A 16,209-nucleotide genomic window follows, 5' to 3' on the forward strand; every position below is an offset into this window, starting at 1 on the left:
TACCGCTGAAATCAAGAAGACGCCTATGTAGTCACAAAGCCAGAACTGAGAGACTCAGGAGAAGTTTTTATCCCCAGGCCATCCGAACTCTGAACTCCCACTATACTGACTTTGCACTCATTCACTCCTCAGCACTCATGACCCCCCCCCCCACACACACACACACCTACATGACTTTTAGCACTTTTACATCCCTCTCCCTATGCTACAGACCTTTTATTTATTTTCTTATTTCATCACACGTCAAAACACACACACACACATATCTGACTTTCTCCAACTTTTGCACATCTCCATAGAACTTTTTATTTATTATTTTTGATTTCTCCTCCATCTATCTACCCATGTCCTTGATTGCCTAGCCTGTCTGCCCCCACCCGCCACCCCACCCCCATCCCCAACACACACACAAAAAAGCACACACACTTACATCACTGTCATCACCACACATACATACAGCACACTGCTTGCTTCAGTAAGCCTCCTCTACTTACTGCACACTGCCCCCCTCCCTACATACACAGCACATTGTCTTCAGGATCTTCTCCAACACACATCCTCTACATACTTATAGCACACTGCCCCCACCTACCCACACACACACTACCCACACACACACACAGTCACTGCTCCACTCCCCTCCCGCCCACACACACATCTTCACTGTCATCACTCACATACATCATACATACAGTACTCTGCTTGCAATAGTAAGTCCCTTCACCATACTTGCAGTACACTCCCCCCCTCTCCAACACACATCCCCAACATACTTGCAGCACACTGACCCCCCCACCCAATACACAGCATGAGGAAGCTTCTCCAACACACATATTGCACACTGCCCTGGCAGTTGGGTTAGCCCCTTGAGCCATGGATCTGCCCAAGGTTTCTTCCTTGGTAAGGGAGTTTTTCCTTGCCCCTGTTGCTCTTGGGTGCTCCTTGTTGGTGCCCCCCGCCCAATCCCAATCCTCCCCCAATCCCAATCCTCCCCCACCTTTCTTATGCAGCCCTTGCCACTTAATCTACTAATCCCCTTCTACTGCACCCCCCCCCCCCCCATAAATGCACAAATAGGCTGACACCAGACATAATTTCACTGCATTTTTTGTTTTGTTTTGAAATTCAACTTTTTTTGTTTTATTGATCAAACTTTAAACACACACAAAAAGGTCCACACAGCACATTACATTGTCTTATTGTACATAGTTTCCCTATACACCACCTTGACATCTCCAACAGAAAATATGGTCCAGAAAATAACAGTAATAATAAAAAATGGAAATAGAAATAGAAATATAACGGCTGTCATCAGATACACCTTATGTCCCTTTCATGTGTACCCAGAAATCATCCCAGATCATTCGTTTCTCATCATTCAGCCTTTCCAGCATGCTCTCATAAGAGGCTGCTTCAACACACTTCCAATTACGTAGAATAATTCTTAACATTGTGATACAACAGAGTTTTACCACAGCGAATGCCTGTTTTGATATGCTTGGTACCACTGACTTGTCTCCAAGTAACCAAAGTCTGGGATCAGCATTTCACTGCATTTCTTACTTCCAGTAACTATATGCATGTGACAATAAACTTTCTTGTATCCTTGTATCCTTGAATGATTAAAAATGTTTTGATTTGATAGTGTAGTGTTCACTCACATTACTTGTGGCAGACTTGTCCTGGCCATCTAAGCATAAAATGACTGTTGTGATTAATGTTGGATTACATGTACACAGGTTTGCATAGTTAGCACTAGAGATAAATGACCAAACAAAACAAATACATACCCTTTTCTCTGGATTTTCCAGATAAATTCCACACACACACACAAGGGAGGGAGAGAGAGAGATACATTTAATCTCTTTAAAATAATGTGCAATTACTTGGGCTAACCCTTACCCTTGGAAGTTGAACTATTGAACTCACCCTTTTCTTATTGCAAAAAAAGTAGCTCCAGCTCCAACTGCCAAACCAAAAACCACACATGCCACTCCTATTCTAGCTATGGCTCCAACAGACAAGCTGTTCACTTCTGTAGGGCATAATAGCAGAATCAAATATACACTTATTAGACACAATACAATAATTATTTGGTAAAAGGGTCAGTGACATATAAGGGTTGGTAAGATGAGAAAATTAAAAATATGTTTAAACCTTTAAAACAAAACATGCCTGAGATTTGCTAAAGTGTATACTTTGTATTTCTGTTGTATTCATATTATTTAATATGACGTGTATACTATTTTTTAACAAAAGATAGAACTAACAGCCTGTTAAATTGTCAAATGGTGTAACCACAAAAATGACAAATATCTAATATGTCACACCTCCTAGAGTTCATGCAATTGCTATTATTTTGTAATATCCTATGAGAATATGTTTTATTATATTTATTTCTACATTTAAATTATATGGGTTTTTCATTGTACTGAGCAAGACCATATGCTATAAACATCTTGTTGTATGTCTATTCTTTGACCATTTGAGTAAAAATGGTTTAAACAACCATTATTACAGTGGGGTAGGGTTTTAAATCATTATCCATATTAACTTTTTTGTACATTATTAGTCTTTTAGACAAAATACTGGTTACACCAATTGACATAAATCGGTTACACCAATTGACCATAAAACGTTTATAGCAATAGGACAAGAAATTGACACAGAAAATAGGCATCAAGGTAAACTGAGTTGGATATTTTGATATGTATTCATGTCATTCATCATATTCCATATCAAATATCATTTCATAACATCAATGAAGAAACTTGTGTTCTATTTGATTTCAGATCAGTTCTCATACAATTTCAGTCTATACCCATTATTTTCAAAGAGAGTGAGATAAATAGCCCTATTTTCACGATGCAAAACCTGGTGCAAAGCGTATTATAATTCTGACGCAAAGTTTTTTCCTATCTTACACTTCACTTTTATTAAATAATGTGCCCTGGGGTGTGGAAATTACCGACATAAGGTGTGGTCTGGCACATGATCTAAAAATCGCTATCTTACATCTAAAAATCATTACGCCACTGACCAAGAAAAGTCTGGTCTATAGCGACAGGCACATATGAAACACATCTGAAGACGCACTGTCACGAGATGTAGGCAGCAATTCCTCTGCAGAATAAACGTCCTTAGGTTATTTATTCAGTCATTCAAGCATTATAGGGGGAAGCTTTTTTCAGGCTTTTTTGCTGGTAACCCATTGTCAGTCAATAGTGAAAGTAATTAACTGTGTATAACTGTTTTGTCATTGACTATGACACCACGGTGAAGTTAGTTTCACTTTGCCTATAGTTCAATTAATAGACAAGTGCAGATGTGTGTAGCCTATACTCTGCTAGGTTTTAGTATGGCTTAGTGGAATACCTGTTTCATACGGTCTTGCGTACAAGCAGATTCCTTTAAATACACCACTGACTATCAAAATACTGATGCGCTGTTTGATGTTGCCCTGCTTGCTGTTAAAGGGAATGACAGATGTCCTCTTCATTGGTTTAAAGGATGTTAAGCCCAAAACACACCCATGACTGATTAAGAAACATAAGAGCCACCTTTTGCGCCAGGTACCTGACGTTTGATAACAAAACCACCCTAAATGTTGACTGGACAAACCCCTAAATGGATTAACGCTATTCGCTAGTGACCATGCATTTTACATTGCTAAAATAGGACCCAAAGTGTGTGTGAGAGAGAATAAGAGTGAGTGAAAGAATGGGTATGATCATTTCTTAACAACCAACCAACAGCAGGATCTGCATTCACTTGCACTCTGTGGCGAGACAAGTTTTCCTTGCTTGTAAGTGGCATCCATTGGGGGACAAGAGGTACATTTGATAATAAATGTATTTATATTATTTATTTATAATTTGAACATACTGTTTACATACATCATAATAAAATATAAAAAAATAATTATGGAAGTTTCAATTTAAAATGAAAAGCTTTGACATTTCAAAAATCGCTTAAAATGCAATCTAATTAAACCCTTTTAAGCTATTGTTCATGCTAAACAGTTAGTCACTATTTAAATTATGAAAATAATATAATTGGCACCTCAAATTACATACTCTTGGCCATGAATCTGACCAAACTGGTCTCAAACAGAAGAGAGTCAAATGGTGTAACCGGTTACACCATTTGACATTTCTATTTAAAAGCAAAATTTGCAGGCATTATTATGGACAACTATGTACACACTTCACCTTTATGTCAATATCCAAACACAGTTTTTACATTAAATTGAATATTTTATGATTATTATGATTTATAAACGTTTTCAAAAGGTCATAATTTGACATGTATAACCTAAGCTTGCCTGGCCATGGCCTAAAAACACTATTATGTTGCTTTAAGAGAGTTGCTAACCTTGACTCATAGCAGTTGGGGTCTTGAAGGGTCCTTCTCTATGACATAGTTTCCTGTCACATGATCCTCTGGCATAAAACATACAGAATTGCTCCTTAAATGGTGGTTGCACCACTTGACATTTTAAGTGGTTGATGTGACAGACACGATTCCCCATATTAATTAAAACATTCAGAACAATGGGGTTTCATTACTTGTATTAAATATAGAAAAGTTCTTCTGCAAGATCATGCCAGATTATTTTAGAAGGGATTTCACATTTTTTTCAGCAAGTGTAATTATTTGGTTCATGTTTTTGTGGTTACACCGTGTTGACAATTTTACCCAAATTCAGTTAATACTCTTTCAAAATTAAATAAATCCAAAACATTAAGATTAGGGTTTGATGAAAATTATATTTGAAAATAATTTGTCAAAATATTTTCACATTTTAACAATTTTAAATGTATGTAACCCATATGTACACAAAAAAATGAGCGTCATTGACCCAAAAAGAAAAAAAATCTGGCTGAGGTTCAGATATTTAATTGCAAAGCAGTGCAATCAATTCAAGTAACTTTGTTTCAGGTAAACCCATGATCATCGGTGTGATCTTCAGACCTACAATTCACTAACCCCCCTGAACACCCCATCTGTGTCAGAGAGGCCAAATTTGCATTCAGGAGCACAATACTGTGTCATGTGACTTAACTTCTAGAGATGTGCACTAGCCAAGGAGCTTAAAATCACTATACTCGAGTCCTTTAGTGACTGGTGTTAGAAAATGTTAATATTTTCATAGGCAAATATTTCTCCACAAATATGAAATGAAATGTAAGATAAACACCTCGGCTCAGGTCTCTTTAAAATGTATTACCTTGAACATTCAATTCCAAAACTGCTTGTTCTCTGTGTTTGGTGATGATGTTTGAAGCAGTGCAGGTATAGCTTCCACTGTCTTTCAATTCAATGTTCTCTTTACTGTATGAGGCTCCAAGTGTTTCTACCCCATTAAATGACCATGTGTAGTTGCTCTCAGGAACAGATTCAGCAGAACAGATCAGATTAATTTGACTACCGAGCACTACGGCTCCTTCTCCCTTAATCTGTGTTTTTTCTGGTCCATCTGTAACCATAGATACACACAACATGATATGAATATTTGCGTGTCAGAGAGATGTAATCCAAGTTTAATGCATGTTTCATAGACATACTGTACACTTGAACCGATAAAGAGTTCAAAACATTACACTCACAGTTCACAATCAGTCTTGTAGACATTGGCACAGGAAGACTGACAGGGTTGCTGACTTGACATGTGTATTCTCCATTGTCTTCTTTCTTCACTGGACTGATGGAAACTGTTCTGTTCTGTTCTGAATTACTTTTGACAGCACAATACTCAGTGCTTTGCAGGGAAATAATATATGTAATAATATGTGGAGCCCGACTCTAGGCTATATAGGCCTAGGCCACCTGATTATGGTAATAACACATTACAGTTTATTTTACATTAACTTACAAAACCCGCTGGGAAATGTGTTGTCTTCTTTCTCCACTGGACTGATGGAAACTGTTCTGTTCTCAGCACTGAGGGTGATTCTGTTGCTAGGAGACAGAGGTTGTCCATCCTTTGTCCACTCTCTGGTGATCATGGAGCCCTGAGCATCGCAGGTTATGGTGACAGAACTTACACCTGCTATCAGGACATCATCAGAGCGTGTAATCTCAACACCAGATATTCGCTCTGGTGAAGTGGAAAAGGTAAGAAAACCAGCATGGCATTGTTTGAGATTTAATTTAGACCAAAGGATGCCTTTAAAATGACTGCATTCAGAGGCAGACTGGCATACAGGGCATTTTCCCAGTGGGCCGACACATCTTGCGGCCGGTAGAATTTATGGCTTTCCTACGCAACTACTCAATAATTAGACTAATAAGATCTCAGGGAAAACACATTACACACCACCATCTCTTAATTTTGGAGTCATACCTTCCTATTATTACATATGTCAAGAGTACAGTACCTCCTCTCCTAATATGTCTAACAACCCAACACACATAACATGCACTTCCCTTTCTTCTTTCCGCTACCTCCTTCTTCTATCACCAATCTCCTTCGACTAGACAGATAGATACTTTATTGATCCCCAGGGGAAATTCAAGACTACACTGACTAGTACTCAAAGCACTCTCATCCACTGGTAGTAGTATTCATTGTTGGTGTAATAATCGTTATCTAAGGTCTTCTCTGCAATTTAGCTTGAATATTATTTATCCTATTCCTCCTATTATGTTGTTGTTGTAAGTCGCTTTGGATAAAAGTGTCTGCTAAATGAATACATGTAAATGTGAATGTAAAGAATGTGTAAAACAGTAAAATAATCTTCATGTTCAATAAGCAACAATGAAATAACTGTTCATCCATACTACATAAAGATACACACTGTACACATGCACGAAACTTTCAAAACAAGTGTACTGACTTGTTGAAAGCGTTATATCTGTTTGAGTGAACTGAAATGCTGTGTAAACATAAGTAAGTATAAGTAAGTATATATACTTTTTTGATCCCGTGAGGGAAATTTGGTCTCTGCATTTTACCCAATCGGTGAATTAGCTCAAGGGCACTTCAGCCGCGGCCCACTGGTCGGGGCTCGAACCGGCAAACCCTCTGGTTACAAGTCCAGAGTGCTAACCAGTGGGCCACGGCTGGATGAAAGGTCCAAACACATAAAACAAAGGCTATCAGTTAATAAGATTTATAATAGGTTATAATGCAGCGGTCATTTTTGACACAAAACCAGTAAACATGAAACAAACACAGGAGGGTTAAGATAAAGATATCCAGGGAACATGCACAGGGTCTGAGTAACTCATTCCTCTTTTTTAACTATCCTTTTGTTGCCACTAAAACTATGTCTTTGTTGTTCTCTAAATGCACTGAATGGCATTTGCAATTTAAATATTTTTTAAACATTTGTTTGCTTGCACTGGTATTTCCTTTAGGTAACACATATCTAGTTTTAACACATTTACACTTAATCGTGACAATGAATTACTTTTGACAGCACAATACTCAGTGCTTTGCAGGGAAATAATATATGTAATAATATGTGGAGCCCGACTCTAGGCTATATAGGCCTAGGCCACCTGATTATGGTAATAACACATTACAGTTTATTTTACATTAACTTACAAAACCCGCTGGGAAATGTGAACGTGTATTTTAGTTGTTTGTGTAAGTAACAAATCATATTTCATCCGATATTCTAAATTAAACGAAAATGTCTCCCAATTAATGCACATAGAGCCCCACATGCTGTCACACTCATTAATAAGAGAGGTGTCCCATTCAAAAATAAATAAATAATAATTTCTAAAGCATATGTGGCTTATAGTTTTCAGAAGATATAGCAAATACATATTCAACATTGCCACTGTCACCTCGCCTTTCCAGTCGAGTACATTCACTTTAATGAGTCTTGAGTCACTTGAGACAGCTATCTCTAGAATTATAGGGCACCGTATACACCGCAAACATGCACATTTTATCAGGAAAAATTGAGGATCTACATACCAAACACTGTCAGTGATTTTTCCCCTCGCCTTACATTCCCGCCAGACTGGATTGCCACAGTGTAAATCCCAGTGTCATTGACAGTCAGCTGCCTGAGCTCCAGTGAACCTGTGGTTTTGCTCACAGAGACTCTACCAACATATCCATCAGCTGGTGTCTCTACAGCTAAAGTTAAGATTATTCCCACATCTTTTAACACCCATATGACTACTGGAAATGGTGGAGTTGGTGGGTTGATGATGGTGAACTCCACACTCTGTCCTGCTTCTTCATACGGAGGTGAATCCACTTGTAATTCATTTTGGCACAAACACAATCCTGAGGGGCAAGAAGAGTCACAGACTGAACATCTCATTGTGGTAACAAATATTACAGAGCACATTACACTTAGGATATCAACACATCAGGTGACAAAAATTAAGGCAGAGTAAAGTAGATGAGGATTTCAATATCTCATTGTGGCTCCATACGGCCTTTTATCCACTCTCTGTTGGCTCCCTGGCTTTGTTTAAAAATATAAATTAATAAAATATTTACAATTTAATTGTAAGAAATATTTACAATTTCTTAAAAAAATTATATTATAAGATTAAATATTTGTACAACAGTGTTAAGCTTTAATACATCCTTACGTTACTAACTTATGTTTATTTGAACGCGACATATGCTGTCACATCCTTGTGTCCCTTTAACTCTGCCGTTCCTTTCTAATGAGGAGACAAAGCACTCCAAAAAATCCTCTATAGCTGTGGTCCCCAAATTTTTTCTTCCGGGGGCCAGTTCAAAATGCCTGGCTCTAAGAGAGGGCCAGAGACTCGGAGTATATCAGTAACCATAAATAGCTTAGTGCTGTAAACAGTCTACCTTAGTTTAATATTCCATTACATTTAATCATAGGCTACTGTAATTTAATACCATTGCTAGCTGTGTTTATATTGCCATCATGCCATATCAGTGTAAAATGTAGCTCAAATGAAATATTCAAAATGTGTGAACTCTGAACTCTTTGCATACACAGCTCAAATTGTGAACAAGCAATATCCTACAAATAATTTAAAATTCTCAAACTATGAGAGTTTTATGAAGTGCTGGCAGTGGAAATGACCACTTTCACTCAACTTATGAGAACTTGTGAATTTGTATGAACATTTGAACGAGTGGATACAAAATAGAAATAATTATCCCTGAAAGTCCCAGAAATATGACTTGAATAGAAGTTAGTTAGTTATTAGCAATTAATTGATAAACTTTTAGAATACTTTGAGCACTGATACAGTCAGCATAGGCCTCTTACATTGTTTGCAAGTAGGCCTACTGTACATTTCATTCCGTTTTCGATGGAAAACGCGAAACAGCGCCAAAACAACCACCAGTGGACAAAAAGAGTATTACACGTGTACTGTTAAAGAGAAACTTGGCAGGATTTCCCCCTCTGCTGGAGAAATTGCACATTATGCTATTTCAAACTGTGTGAAAAGGTAACGCTAAAGCACATGGATTTGTTTACAAGCTAGCGAACTGTTAGCATAAGTTTGGCAGAACTATGTGGATGTTACAAGGTAAGAAACACGTTTTAAAACGAGTTTCTTGTTTCTCACTTCTCTTTCCGGGACGGTAGTCTTAATGTTGCAAGGTTGGTTTTCCGCCTGGGGACGCTAGGCGCAGCGGGGAAAGTCATCATTTTCACCGGAACAGGTCATTTAACCATCCAAATGATTTCTAAACGGGTTTATTAAGTTGAAATAGTTGCCACGTTCTCCTTTAAGACTCGCTATAGAGAATGAATGGGGGAATTATGGAGGTTATAGTTTGACGATGTCATACTCCCATGCGGGGCAGATGCTATATACCACGGACATGTTTTGGGGGGCCACCCTAAAAGAGGTGGCGGGCCGTAGTTTGGGGACCACTGCTCTATAGAATGTAATGTTGAAGACATCTCGGAAGTAGATCATTCTGAGAGCACAGATACTCATGCAGACCAAATAGCCTACCATGCAATGCAACATTGTGAAAGTTAAAGTTGGCCAGGCCAGGCAGCCCAGCGATACCGAACTTTTCCCTTGCTACATTCCGCCAGCTTTCATGAAAATCGGGCTTGTAGTTTTGTGTGATCTTCAGAAAAACAATGAAATCGCTATGAAACATTGCATTTGGACACTGAGCAAAAATGTCAAGGCATGCTTAGCCTACATAGCCAGCAGCAATATTTTATAATCGTACAAACATTATATTGTTATGATTATTATTATGATTGCTACTAGCCTATTATAATGTGGAACAACAGTTTGAGCAAGGCCAAAGGGAAATTATGGATAAGAATAATTTAGAATCAACTTATTCACAGCACTCTTATTTTGGACCACTCAACTGTTTGATTATATTAAGTTCTGGCCTATCATTCAATTTAAAAAATAAAAACGTATTTGCGAAAGTAACGAAAGTAAACGAGTTGTGTGTTTTGGACAGCTACTGTAGCATAGATTGTGAATGTTATTGTAACTGAATGATACAAAAACTTAATGAATGACAATAATGTAACCGGGTAATATTTCAAATGTGCATGAACAAAGACAACTAATTAACTATGTGTGTGTGTGTGTGTGTGGAGAGTAGGCTAAACGAAAGTGCAAGACTAAACTTCTTCGTCGTTCTGTGCGGCGGCTGGTCCGACCGTCACACTAACCCTTGATTCAGGTGAGGTTGATAAGCTAATTCAGATCAATAGGCTGAAGACTCCTTGTATTTAAAAAAAGTAGGAAGTTAGTTTTACAATTTTTGGTCAAAAATAGCTCTTTTGAAAGTAAAGGTTGCCAACCCCCTGAACTAAACACGTCTTTTTTGGAACATATCAATAGGAATTAAAACACAATGAAAGTCGGCCTATATGATTTGATTGGTTCGCAAACCAGGCAAACATTCGTCCAAGCATTTAATTGATTATTAAATTGATCTGTTTTACTTTTTAGGGAGTTTGACACCATCGCTTGCTTGTCCACTCAAGCCACGGCAGAGTCAAAGGGCCGCAAGGATGTGACATAGCCTATGATGCGTTCAAACAATTATATGTTTTTTTATACACATTTTACACAGTGTAGGCTACACAGGTTACATAGTTTATAACATAAGGATGTATTAACATTGTTGTACAAATATTTTAATCTTATAATAATCATTTTTAAGACATTGTACATTTTTTTACATAAAAGGTTGGGAACCCCTGCTTTAAGTCATAGAAATCCACCACAGAACACACACAGGGGTTCCTACAGCAGATAATTATCATGCCAAAGCAGGATGAAGGTCTCAGTTACATCCTAGACCCATGACTGTATGCTTATGTTTTATTGGACGCTGATAGCCAACTCTCCAGTGATCCTACACCTTCTTGCAGGCAAATGGGCGTACTGTAGGTGCTAAAGAAGGCAGAATCCATTCTGTCTGACAGTACTCATCTCCTGCAGCCCGAATTCCAGGACCTGCTGTCTCCTCAAACATCCACTAGCTAGAACCAAAGATTGTACATAGACGGAGCAAGACACTTCGTCATAGTTTATGTCTATGGGCGCAAAATGAGGCATTCCCTCTGTCAGACTCATAGCCAACAGCAGCAGAATAAATAACAGGCGCACACCTGATATAAGGTTGATTTTCTCCAGACTGGAATGCTGACAAAAAATGCTAAAAATGTATCAAAATGGTCAGAAGGCTTTGAGGATCATGAAACCGTGCCCAAAATTCTACAGAACCAAGATCTTAGCATATGTGGCAAGGCCGTAGCCATGATGTCAACATTGGGGGGGGGGACCAAATCTGTGGTGCGGTGTGAATTTCAATAACAGAATTTCAATAAATTTCCTGCCATGCAAAAATATTATTAAAATCACAAACAAGTCATTCAGTCAATTAGGATATACCAAACTTTTGACGGACATAGGCACGGATGAATTATGAACCCCTGGGCATAGATGCAAAAAAAACCTCCCCTGTTAAGATAGGGGGGCCCGGGGGCATACTTCCCCGGAAGACTTTAAAAAAAAAAAAAAAAAAATACCCTTTATATTATGACGACGTGAGTTTTGTGGAAATAGAGGAGAAGGGCGGAGAAGCAACTTCACACAGTCTTAGGCTTCAGGGCCCCCTGAGCTCTTGGGCCCAGTAGGCCCATTCAATAATCCATCCCTAGATATAGACCTGTGGTATGACTCCATTTGTCTCCAAAATGTATATTTTAAAAGAAAATACAAACTAGAGTACCTTTGATAACCTCTATATTACACTGAATGCTTACTCATAGGTTTGGACCTAGCCCAGTCATATTTTGTATTTTGATTTTATTATTCTGGCGGCTAATCACACAATTTTAAGGTTGTTTGAAAGGGATGGGATTCAATATAGGCTACTAAGACAGGTCCCTCTTCTGTCTGACTCACCTCAAGTTACCCTATGCATTATAGGCTGGTTTCTGACAGAAATTACGTTTTGTGTTAAAATGCAGAAACATAGCCTTTATTTGGTAAATGGAGGTGGAAATTCCTTTCTTTGGTTAATGTCCGCGATTCACATTAACTGTAGGCTATCACCGCCATTGTAAAAGTTTTTTTTGTGCCATCGCCACATTTGAGTGCTACGTTTTGCCTGCATGGATGCGCGATTGAGTGCGCATCTACTGTAAATGTAACATGCAAGATGCAACAGCCATTTCTAAGAGGCTTATAAACCGGTTCATTTCTGACATTACTACTAGCATATGAATGCATTATTTATGTTGTAAGACATGTGAAAGAAATGAATGACACAGGCACGCACAAATTCAAATGAAAGGACACTATTCACTTTCGCCATCATTGCAAGAAAATAGGCTACAATACGGAAAATGCTTCAAAGTTACCTTTAAGTTTGATCAGCTTCAAAAATGAATGGGGTTTCCTTAGACAGTGCTACACCTTTCCAACAAGTTTTGTGAGAATTGTACCGGTATCTTTTCCGATATTGTTGACAAGCTTTTGATAGCCCCAGTTAAATGCTCATGAAGGCTGTTCTGTAAGTGACGCTGTTTTTAGCCAACAAAGGTTATTTTTTCTGTGATTTTTGTTTCTATTGCTTTTGGTTCTTTGGTTGGGTATTCACGCTACTGACAGCCATGGACGGATTATGAACTTTCGGGCCCCTGGGCCCAGATGTATTAAGGCCCTCCTGTTGCATGTGGGTTCAAAAAGTGGATCTTTCATATATTCTAGATTCATTAGATATAAAGTGAAGCATATCAAGCCATTTGTTGTTGTAATCTTCGTTATGGTTTCATGAAAACAAAAAATGAGTATCTCAAAATATTAGAATAAGGAGGTTATAATACAGAAATGTTGACCTTTTGAAAAGAAATTAAAATCTCCTGGTAGAAGGCTACATTAACTCTGGACTTGATAAAACACAGTGGACCAACACCAGCAAATGACATGGCACCACAAATCATCACTGACTGTGGAAACATCAAACTGGACATCAAGCAACTCAGATTCTGTGCCTCTCCACCTTTCCTCCAGACTCTTGGGACATTGATTGGACCCTGATATCAAAATGAAATGCAAATTCTGTTTTTTTATGTGAAAAGAAGAGTTTGGACCACTGAGCAAAAGTCCAGTTCTGTCTCTTCCTAGCCCAGGTAAGAACCTGGTCTCTGATTCAGGAGTGGCTTGACACTACAGTAGGAATATGCCACTTGTAGCCCATGTCCTGGACACGTCTGTGCATGGTGGCTCTTGATGCAGACTCCAGCCTCAGTCCATTCCTTGTGAAATTTCTGCATCGACTTTGCTTATTTCTCTCAAGGCTGCTGCTTGCACACACTTTTCCATTCCAGTCAACTTTCCATGAATATGCTTTCATACAGCACCCTGCTAACCTCCTGTGGCTTACCCTGCTAGTGGAGGGTGTCAATTAGTGTCTTCTGGACAACGATCAAGTCTGCAGTCTTTCCCATGATTGTGGTTGTGTTTACTTAACCAGACTAAGAGCTCAGGAAACCGACATTTCTTTATTACAACCTCTTTATTGTAATATTTGGAGATACTCATTTTTGGTTTTCATGAATTATAAGCCATAATCATCAAGATTACAACCAAAAAAAATGGCATGAAATATTTCACTTTATATCTAATGAATCTAGAATATATGAAAGATCCACATTTTGAACTAAATTAGGGGGGTAAATATGTACTTTTCCACGATATTCTATTTTTTTTTAGATCCACCTGTAGTGCAACAATAATATATAATAGGCTTGGTACTGTACCGTCTGATCATCCCCTTTCAGTTGGATGTGCTTGGGAAAGAGAGTTGAGTCCTGTTGTTAACTTCTTCCATAGAATTTACACAATGTCTAAATGGCCTCATGAGAGTCAGGACCCATCTTTACCTCTCCGGTTGTTTTGAAAGTATTTAACTGGACTAACCGTCTCTCCTAAATCTTCTATGTAGTTCCTGAGAAAGAACATCTATGAATGAATACTCATTCCCTCTATAGTAGTCTTCTACTGACTGGAAGGAGTGGTTCTTTGTAATTGCATCAGTACTTTGTCTGTACTTTGCAGGGACCCTCCTCTGCCGTTGCTGTCCTGGGGGGACTGTGGGGATGCAAGTCCCAGTGGCTTCTGTCTATTCAGTGACACTCTTAGGGCGTTTTGGTGACCCACCTCTTATACAGTTTTCCAAACTCCTTTTCTGTCCCAACCTTAAAGACTGTAGTGGTTATCTCAATGAATTGAATTTAAGATCAGATTCACACCCTTACCGGCAAAAAATATTAAGGAAAACCATAGTCTAGAATTGCTAGGAAAGGAAGGAAGGTCGTGTCAGTTAGCTGTTCCAAAGGGATCCAGTTTGTAGATTTTTATGTTACATCGGCATATATTTGTACCGTTAAGAAAAATAAGTACATGTATATTTATTATATGTCATGCACCTCGAGACCAAAACACATTCCTCGTATGTGAAAACATACTTGGCAATAAACCTGCTTCTGATTCTGATTCTTCTGATTCTGATTCTGATTTCACCCTATTCAGGGTGCCGGACCTCACAAATGCACTGTAGTGTGTCTTTTCATAGAGCTGGTAAAACACACATAGAGCTTCTCTACTAGATTTAAAAAGATCATGAAGAGGAAATGTTGTGAATTTATTCCAGCCTGTGAAAAAAGTCCAGATGACAGAGGCTCGATTTTGCACTTTCCACTAACACCAAATATAAGTAGTGCGCTGGGCAATGCACATACAGAGCCTTGTCAGTGTTTTTCAGTATTCTTGACTGCAGGCCTTTGTACTGACCACTCATATCAACAGACAATCGTGGCCTTGACCAGGCATGTTTTGATAGGCCATTGCTCTTTAGTTCTTTCTCATTCCTTATATCTGTTCTTGTGAATAAGACCTGGGCCTTTATGAGATAATGCCGTGCTCTGTTTGAGAGTATTGAAACTTTCTTCTCACCTATTTTCTGGTCCTTCACATTATCCACAACGAGTACACTATCGTACTGGCTAAACAACTTAACAATTTTAAGGGAGTTGCCATTGTTGGAGCTTGTGTAAAACTCACCCCTGAAAACCTTCCTCCATCATGTGAGGCGTAAAATTATGTCAATGAATTATGTCAAAGTATTTCTGTTTATTTGTTTATTTCTTTAGCTCTCTGGTGTCCGTTGCTTGACCATCCGAGCTAAAGCCTTTCTTGGTCTTTCTTCCACGAAGGGCAACCTTATGAATTGAATTTAATAACTGTATCATGCCACTAGATGGAACTCTTGTGGAAATGTACATTGGTGACAGTCATGATCAAGCCAGAGAGAAATTAGAAAGTCTAGTGTGGATTGTTTCATGCGTCACATGTCCAGTCTTATAGGTCTATAGGGTCCCCAGTATTCTGCAATGAACACCACTTGGTGCAGTATGGACTCTTAGTTAACATTTAAGTTTGGCCAAGCAACTCTCAAACTGAGTGAAGCCTGCTCCTACCATATACTTTATCGCAGTATGGACTCTGACATGTGCATTTGTTTCTACGATGTAGACCCACGATCATGCAACACACAGCCATGTGTGTCTCTGCTCCAATTAGTAACTACATTTTTCATTAAAACACTAAACAAATATTTGTAATAATATACAATAATTGACAACTTTGAGTTGAGAAATTAGTTGTTGTTTCCTCCCACTGCAGTACCACAATAAGTGGAAGATACCATCATATTTGCTGCATAGGGTGTACTCTCATTTGGGC

This window comes from Alosa alosa, chromosome 13 (genome assembly GCF_017589495.1).
Source record: "Alosa alosa isolate M-15738 ecotype Scorff River chromosome 13, AALO_Geno_1.1, whole genome shotgun sequence".
Lineage (NCBI taxonomy): Eukaryota > Metazoa > Chordata > Actinopteri > Clupeiformes > Clupeidae > Alosa > Alosa alosa.